Consider the following 9,351-nt stretch of genomic DNA (forward strand, 5'->3'; position numbering starts at 1 on the left):
AAGATGAACAAGAGAAGCTAGTTGGTTTTCTTCATCACTTGATTTGGCATCGATTTCCAATTTATTTTTTTAAAGGAGGTTCATCCCCATGGAGTCAAATGCGAGGCTAAAACATCTGCTACCACAATCACAGATGGAAGTTTTTTTTTTTTTTAAAGAGAGTTTATGAAAGAATGAGAGGTCCTTTCCTCTCTAAGTGAAAACTACTCATTTAAGATCTTTTCTCTTCCACAGTTTCTTCTCAAATCAAGAAACTGCTACTATCTCAATTATTTAAAAAATCCAGATTGAAAAACAAATTAAATGAATGTAAAAATGAAGCACATTTATCTAAATACCAAGACAGATGTTCCTTTCACAGATCTCATAAATCTTCTAAGAAAACAAGATTTCACATTCTGGTCACGGTGCAGATGCAGTCCCCGGCTTTAGGAAGTGTTTTAGGTTCTCTTGGCCTCAGTTTCCTAATCTGTAAAGTAAGTTAGAGAGAGGCAAGCTGCAGGTGCCCCCTAGGGCAGTGGGCTTCCTCCAGGTGAGGGAGTCACCACAGATCAGGGGCTGCTTCCCCCCAATTTTGCAAAGAGAGAAACTTTGAAAACCAAAACAGGCTGAAACAAATCCGTGTAGCCCCTTGGAGTCAGACACTTTGATGGAACGGCAGGCTGCACCACCAGTTAGTTGTGCCTTATCATGCAAGTTATGTAAACTCTCTGCACTTCAATTTCTGTGGCTATTAAGTGTTTAAAAATACTGTCTACCCTGTAGAGTCATTATATAACCTATGCAAAATAGTTAGTTCAAGGCTGGTTTTATAGTTAGTGCTCAGGAACGTTAATGAACATTTGGGTGCTTACCTACCATACCTTTCTTTTTTTCATAAAATCATCTTAATTTTGATTTATCAAAATCAAAATGTCAGGGAGAGAGCAGACCCTCTTCCCACCCCAGCCCATGGCCAACTGACATCAGTTTTAGGGGAGGTCTTGATTATTCAAACCGAGTCATTTTCAAACTCTTGTGTCATCAGAATGATCTGAAGGGCTTGTTTAAAAAGGCACCCACAGATCTCTGGGCCCCATCCCTAGAGTTTCCAATTCAGTAGGTGTGAGGTGGGACTAAGGTTTTTATTTCTAGGAAACTCCCAGTTGGTCCTGATGTAGTTGGACCAGGAACTACACAAAGAACCTTGGGTTTGATCTAGTCATAGTGTCACATCTCTGTGACCTGGTTGGCCTAGTGATAGATCAGAGAAGCCAGCTACTTCTAGAGAAGCAGCTTCTTTATTAACAGAGTGATGGGTTCAGGACATGCTACCTTAGAAGATGGCACCTGGCATTTGAGACAACTGCGGAAACAGGAAGGGCTCTTCCACTTTTCCTCTCCCCTTCTTATAAATTTTCCCTGAAATTAGGTCATAGGATGCCCAACCAGAGGTGTCCTCTCCATTTCTCAAGGAAGACAATGTCCTCATTTCTGAAGACACAGAGGTTATTTTTTTTATCGATTTAAAAAAATGGCATCAGAATGCATTACGATTCTTATTACACATATATGCCATAATTTTTCATATCTCTGTTTGAATATAAAGTATGTTGACACCCAATTCGTATCTTCATACATGTACTTTGGATAATGATGTGCTAATCTCCTGCCTCCTCCTTTTCCCTCCCACCCCTCTTCCCTATCTAGAATTCATCTATTCCTCCCGTGCTTCCCACCTTCCCACCCAACTATGAGTCAGCCTCCTTATATCAGAGAAAACGTTCACCATTTGTTTTTTTGGGATTGGCTAACTTTACTTAGCATTATGTTCTCCAGAGCCATCCATTTACCTGCAAATGCCATGATTTTATTCTCTTTTATTGCTGAATAAAATTCCATTGTGTATATCTGCCACGTTTTTTTTTTTATCCATTCATCCACTGAAGGGCATCTAGGTTGGCTCCACAGTTTAGCTATTGAGAAGACACAGAGATTCTAAGAAGCATCTCAGCAAATGCCTTGCTAAGTGCTCTGGTTTATCAGCATGAGCTCACACCATATTATCCTCCAATCACACTGCATGACTGTCCAAAACTACACCATTTTCCCCGAGTCCTCGTGTCTTCCTTTCTCAAGACTCCTATGCCATGTAAAACTGATATTAAGTAAATTTGTATGTTTTTTTCTTGTTGATTGTTTTGTTATAGGGGTCTCAATCACAGACCTAGCCATGGAGAGAAAGCTTTTCTCCCCTACAAGAGCTTCAGGACCACATGTATGTGAACTAAAACTTTGCCGAAACTACTGAGATCTTTCCCATGATAAAGGAGCAGTTAGCTTTAGGATGAAATCAACCAGGATTTGACCATGTTTAATGAAATGCTGGAACCCTGAAGGTTATCCTCACTTGGATTTCTGATGATGTGAACCAGGAATGTTCTTATTGTTTGAATAAATTTGAGTTGGATTCTCTGTTCCTTGTAACCAAAAAGCATTTCGATACATTCATCATAATCACTGATACCTTTATTTAATATTTACCAGGTGGCAGGTAATCTGCTAACCTCTTTGCATACATAACCTTATTTAAACTTCATAGTAACTCAATCAGGTTAAGTATTTCTGTTACAACCATTTTGAAGCTGAAGAAATGGAGGCCTGGAGAGGTTAGATAACTTGCTCAATGTCAGGCAGCTACTACTAGAGCAATATTTTAACTTGGAAGTTTCTGCATCCTAACCCAAATATAGAGCCAAAATTGCTTCATCATACTCTAATGGTCTATCTGTAGCAGAGCGTTAGTATATCCAGGAGGCAGAGTTAATACCAGAGGAGGTGAATTAAATGTGGAATTGAGAAAAAGGAGGGCAAGGATTTTGATGGAATGTTATGAGTTTATGAAGGTTCATAAGATGAGGTCTAATAAATTATCCATTTTCTAGAAAAAAGAATAGAGTTCTATACTTCTCTTCCCTGACAGGAGAGCAGTATCCCAACTTAGTTCCTTCTTTCTGGTCCTCTTTCTCTGAGTCTTTATTCTGTAGGTTACGCCTCCATTCTGCTCACCTGTGTTTGCCTCCATTTCACCTAAATTGCATTTAGGTCTTCCTGAATGTTCCTAGCTACCTCTGCAGACAATTACTTACTTATTTATTATTTATTTGTTTTAATTAATTATACATGACAGCAGAGTGCATTTGATTCATTGTACACAAATGGAGCCCAATTTTGCATTTCTCTGGTTGTACATGATGTAGAGTTGCACCATATGCACAGTCATACATGTACCTAGGGTAATGATGTCATCTCATTCCACCATCTTTCTTACCCCCATGCCTCCTTCCCTCCCCCTTCCCCTTTGCCCAATTGAAGTTCTTCCATTCTCCCCATGTGCACCCCCACCCATTATGGATCAGCATTCACTTATCAGAGAAAACATTTGGCTTTTTTTTTTGGGGGGGGATTGGCTTACTTGGCTTAGCATGATATTCTCCAACTGCATCCATTTACCTTCTGCAGACAATTTTTAACTTCTTTCTTCAGTGGGTTAGTCTTATCCATGTCAAGCATACCAACAAGCACAGGGAAGAACTTACCAGGCACTCACATACCATCACCTAGATTTGCCAGGGATAACATTTTATATGTTTACCTCAGACCTCTCAAGAAATGACAGGGAAAAAAATTCATAAAGTGAGAAGGTAGCATTCCCATATTCTTTTTTTTATTTTTACTAACCAAGTAGTATTGTTTTATGTCTTTAAAAATTTATATAAGTGGCAAACCTGTATATACTGTACATATCATCTTATACTTTGTTTTTATCAGTCAAAAAGTTATTAAGATTTAATTTATCATAATAGCTTAAGGCATTAATTTTATGAAGAAACCCCATTTTATTAACCATCTTGAATGAGTGCATGGCTTCTCCTGGGTGGATATTTAAGAGTGGAACTGCCTCATGACAAAGCTCAGTTTTAAGTGTACTAGGTATTGCAGAACTGCTCTCCAAGGTGCTGAAACAATTTATCCTCTGGCTGGGCCCATGTGAATTTGCATTTTCCACATTCTTGCCAACAATTTGTGTTAATGGTCTTACAATTTTTTAAGGTCCTCCCCGACCCCTGGGTACTAGGGATTGAACCCAGGGGCACTAACTACGGAGCCACTTCCCCAGGGGACCGCCCCTCCCGCCCTTTTGAGACTGGGTCTCACTAAGTTGCTCAGGGCTTTGCAGAGTTGCTGAGCCTGCCTTTGAACTTGTGATCCTCCTGCCTCAGTCTTCCGAGTTGCTGGGATTACAGGCCTGTGCCACTATGCCCTGCTAAGGTTTTGTGAGAGGTATTATAGAAAATATTGTGAAAGATATTGGGAAAAAAATAGACCATACATTTCCCATTAAATCTTCAGGGCATCTTTGTCCATAAACTAAGCTCCTGTACATAAACCCAGGTCTGTTTCCAGGCTTTCTCTTATGTTTCACTTGCCCACCGTCTCCCTTTGTTCTATGATGTGACCCTATAATAAATATTGATGTCTTTGAGGCTGAGTTCTCTGTCATTATTCTTTTTCAAATTTGTCCTGTTTATTTTTTGCTCTTTGTTGTCCTATTGGAATTTTAGCATTAGCTTGACAAGGTCTATGGAAAACCCATGCAGATTTGACTGGAACACATTGGCTTTATAGATTGATTTAGAAAGAATTTCCATCTATAAAATACTGTCTTTCTTACCCCTAAACATGCTGCATTTTCCCATTTATTTCCAGGTTCTAAAATTGACACCCTTCAGTAAAGTTCTATATTGTTTCTGCAATATTAATGCACATTGTTTGCCAACTGTGTTCCTAGTACCTTATATTTTTGTTGCTACTTGTGACTGTGACAATTTTTAAATTATGTTTTTTTAAATTGGTTGTTGCTGTTATAGAGAGATGTTATTGATTTTTGAGTATGATTTTATATCCCCCAATCTCTTATTGCTTTTAATAGTTTCTTTATATATTCTCATAGATTTTTCCTGTGTAAACAACACTAAATACAGTTTTGATTCTTATTGTCCTATCTTTACATTTCATCTTTTTCTCTCTTCTGGTCTTTTTTTTTTTTTTTTAACTTAAGCTACAACTTCCAGGAAAATGTTGAATACAGGTGGTCCGAAAGGGCATCGTTAAATCTCAGAATGGAGCGCTTAAGCATTTTACTATTCAGCATGATATTTGCAGAAGGTTTTTGGTAGGTGCCCTTTATCAAGTAAAGAAAGTTCTCTAGTCCTGCTGGCTAAGAGTTTTTACAATACATGGATATTGAATTTCATCTGTTCTTTTCCCACATTTTTGAGATTGTGGCATGGGTTTCTTCCATTTTTTTTTCTATCAGGGTGGGGTATTACCTGAATTGATTTTCTAATATTAAGTCATCTTTGTACTTCAGAGATAGGCTTTGCTCCATCAGGTGTATTTATTTTAATTTATTTTTTAATTGATTTTATTTTTTTAAATATATGACAGTGGAATGTATTACAATTCTTATTACACACATAGAGCACAATTTTTCATATCTTTGTATAAAGTATGTTCATGCCAATTCATGTCTTTATACACGTACTTGTTTTTTTTGCATTACAATTCTTATTACACATATATACCACAATTTTTCATTTCTCTGTTTGTATATAAAATAGGTTAACACCCAATTTGTGTCTTCATACATGTAATTTGGATAATGATGTCCATCACATTCCAACATCCTTGCTATCCCCTGCCTCCTCCCTTTCCCTCCTTTCCCTCTTCCCTATCTAGAATTCATCTATTTGTTCCATGTTCCCCCTCTCTACCCTACTATGAGTCAGCCTTCTTATATCAGAGAAAACATTTTTTTTGGATTGGCTAACTTCATTTAGCATAGTCTTCTCCATTGCCACCCATTTACCTGCAAATGCCATGATTTTATTCTCTTTTATTGCTGAGCAAAATTCCATTGTGTATATATGCCACATTTTTTTATCCATTCATCCACTGAAGGGCATCTAGGTTGGCTCTGTAGTTTAGCTATTGTGAATTGTGCTGCTATAAACATGATGTGGCTGTGTCCCTGTAGTATGCTGTTTTTAAGTCCTTTGGATATAGTTCGAGGAGAGGAATAGCTGGTCAAATGGTGGTTCCATTCCCAGATTTCCAAGGAATCTCCATACTGCTTTCCATATTGGTTACACCAATTTGCAGTCCCACCAACAATGTGTGAGTGTACATTTTCCCCCACACCCTCGCCAACACTTATTGTTGTTTGTCTTCATAATAGCTGCCATTCTGATTGGAGTGAGATAATATCTTAGAGTAGTTTTGATTTGCATTTCTCTGATTGCTAGAGATGATGAGCATTTTTTCATACATTTGTTGATTGATTGTACATCCTCTTCTGTTCAGGTTCTTGGCCCATTTGTTGATTGGGTTATTTGTTTTTTCGTTGCTTAGCTTTTTGAGTTCTTTATATACCTTAGAGATTAGTGCTCTATCTGATGTGTGAGGGGTAAAGATTTGCTCCCAGGATGTAGGCTCTCTGTTCATCTCCCAGATTTTTTTTTCTAAGAAAAAACTTTTTAGTTTGATTCCATCCCATTTATCGATTCTTGGTTTTAATTCTTGCACTATAGGAGTCCTAGGTCCTCGATCCATTTTGAGTTAACTTTTGTGCATGGTGAGAGATAAGGGTTTAATTTCATTTTGTTGCATATGGATTTCCAGTTTTCCCAGCACCATTTGTTGAAAATGCTATCTTTTCTCCAGTGCATGTTTTTTGGCACCTTTGTTTAATATAAGATAATTGTAATTTTGTGGGTTAGTTTCTGTGTCCTCTATTCTGAACCATTAGTCTACCAATCTGTTTTGGTGCCAATACCATGCTGTTTTGTTACTATTGCTCTGTAGTATAGTTTAAGGTCTGATATAGTGATGCCACCTGCTTCGCTCTTCCTGCTAAGGATTGCTTTAGCTATTCTGGGTCTCTTATTTTTCCAGATGAATTTCATGATTGTTTTTTCTATTTCTATGAGGAATGCCATTGGGATTACATTAAATCTGTATAGTGCTTTTGGTAGTATGGTCATTTTGATAATATTAATTCTGCCTATCCAAGAGCAAGGTAGATCTTTCAATCTTCTAAAGTTTTCTTTGATTTCTCTCTTTAGGATTCTGTAGTTTCATTGTATAGATCTCTCACCTCTTTCATTGATTCCCAACTATCTTATTTTTTTTTGAGGTTATTGTGAATGGGGTAGTTTTCCTCATTTCCTTTTCAGAGGCTTTGTCACTGATATACACAAATGCCTTTGATTTATGGGCATTGATTTTATATCCTGCTACTTTGCTGAATTCATTTACTAGTACTAGAATTTTTCTGGTGGAGTTTTTTGGGCCTCCTAGGTATAGAATCATATCATCAGCAAATAGTCCTAATTTAATTTCTTCTTTTCCTAAACATATCCCTTTGATTTCTTTTGTCTAATTGCTTTGGCCAGTGTTTCAAGAAGTATGTTGAATAGAAGTGGTGAAAGAGGACATCCCTGTCTTGTTCCAGTTTTTATAGGGAATGCCTTCAATTTTTCTCTGTTTAGAATGATGTTGGCCTGAGGCTTAGCAGAGATAGCTTTTACAATGTTGAGATATGTTCCTGTTATCCCTAGTTTTTCTAGTGTTTCGAACATAAAGGGGTGCTGTATTTTGTCAAATGCTTTTTTCTGTCTATTGAGATGATCATATGATTCTTATCTTTAAGTCTATTGATGTGATGAATTACATTTATTGATTTCCATTTGTTGAATGAACCTTGCATCCCTGGGATGAATCCCACTTGATCATGGTGCACAATCTTTTTGATATGTTTTTGTGTTCAATTTGACAGAATTTTGTTGAGAATTTTTGCATCTATGTTCATTAGAGATATTGGTCTGAAGTTTCTTTGATGTGTGTTTGCCTGGTTTTGGGATCAGGGTGATATTGGCCTCATAGAATGAATTTGGAATTACTGCCTCTTTTTCTATTTCCTAAAATAAATTGAAGAGCATTGGTGTTAGTTCTTTTTTAAAGGTCTTGTAGAACTCGGCTCTGTATTCATCTGCTGCTGGGCTTTTCTTGGTTGGTAAACTTCTGATGGCATCTTCTATTTCATCACTTGATATTGGCCTGTTTAAATTGTGTATATCTTCCTGATTCAATCTGGGCAAATCATATGACTTAAGAAATTTGTTGATGCTTTCAATGTCTTCTATTTTATTGGAGTATAAGATTTCAAAATAATTTCTAATTAATATCTGTATTTCTGTAGAGTCTGCTGTGATATTACCTTTTTCATCACATATGCTGGTAATTTGAATTCTCTCTCTCCTTCTCTTTGTTAGTGTGGCTAAGGGTCTGTCAATTTTATTCATTTTTTCAAAGAACCAACTTTTTGTTTTGTCATTTTTTTCCATTGTTTCTTTTGTTTTGATTTCATTGATTTCAGCTCTAATTTTAATTATTTCTTGCCTTCTACTGCTTTTGCTGCTGGTTTGTTCTTCTTTTTCTAGGGCTTTGAGATGTAGTGTGAGGTCATTTATTTGTTGTCTTTTTCTTCTTTTAAGGAATGAACTCCTTGGAATGAATTTTCCTCTTACTACTGCTTTCATAGTGTTCCAGAGATTTCGGTATGTTGTGTCTATGTTCTCATTTACCTCTAAGAATTTTTAAATCTCCCCTTGATGTCTTCTGTAAGCCATTGTTCATTCAGTAGCATATTGTTCAGTCTCCATGTGATGCAGAAATTTTTATTTTTTATTTTGTGGTTGATTTCCTATTTCATTCCATTATGATCTGATAAAATGCATGGTAGTCTCTCTACTTTTGTGTATTTTCTAAGAGTTGCTTTGTGGCATAGTATATGGTTTATTTTAGAGAAGGATCCATGTGCTGCTGAGAAGAAAGTGTATCCACTTGATGCAGGTTGAAATATTCTATATATGTCAGTTAAGTTTAAGTTATTGATTGTGTTATTGAGCTCTATAATTTCTTTATTCAACTTTTGTTTGGAAGATCTATCCAGTGGTGAGAGAGGTATGTTAAAGTCACCTATAATTATTGTGTTGTGGTCAATTTGACTCTTGAACTTGAGAAGAGTTTGTTTGATGAACATAGCTGTACCATTGTTGGGGATTATATATTTATGATTGTTATGTCTGTTTGGTGTATGGTTCCCTGGAGCAGTATGTAATGTCATCTTTATTCCTTTTGATTAACCTTGGCTTGAAGTCTACTTTATTTGATATGAGTATGGAAACCCCTGCTTGCTTCCACAGTCCATGTGAATGGTAAGTTTTTTCCCCAACCTTTCACCTTCAG

Source organism: Ictidomys tridecemlineatus, chromosome 6 (genome assembly GCF_052094955.1).
Source record: "Ictidomys tridecemlineatus isolate mIctTri1 chromosome 6, mIctTri1.hap1, whole genome shotgun sequence".
Classification (NCBI taxonomy): domain Eukaryota; kingdom Metazoa; phylum Chordata; class Mammalia; order Rodentia; family Sciuridae; genus Ictidomys; species Ictidomys tridecemlineatus.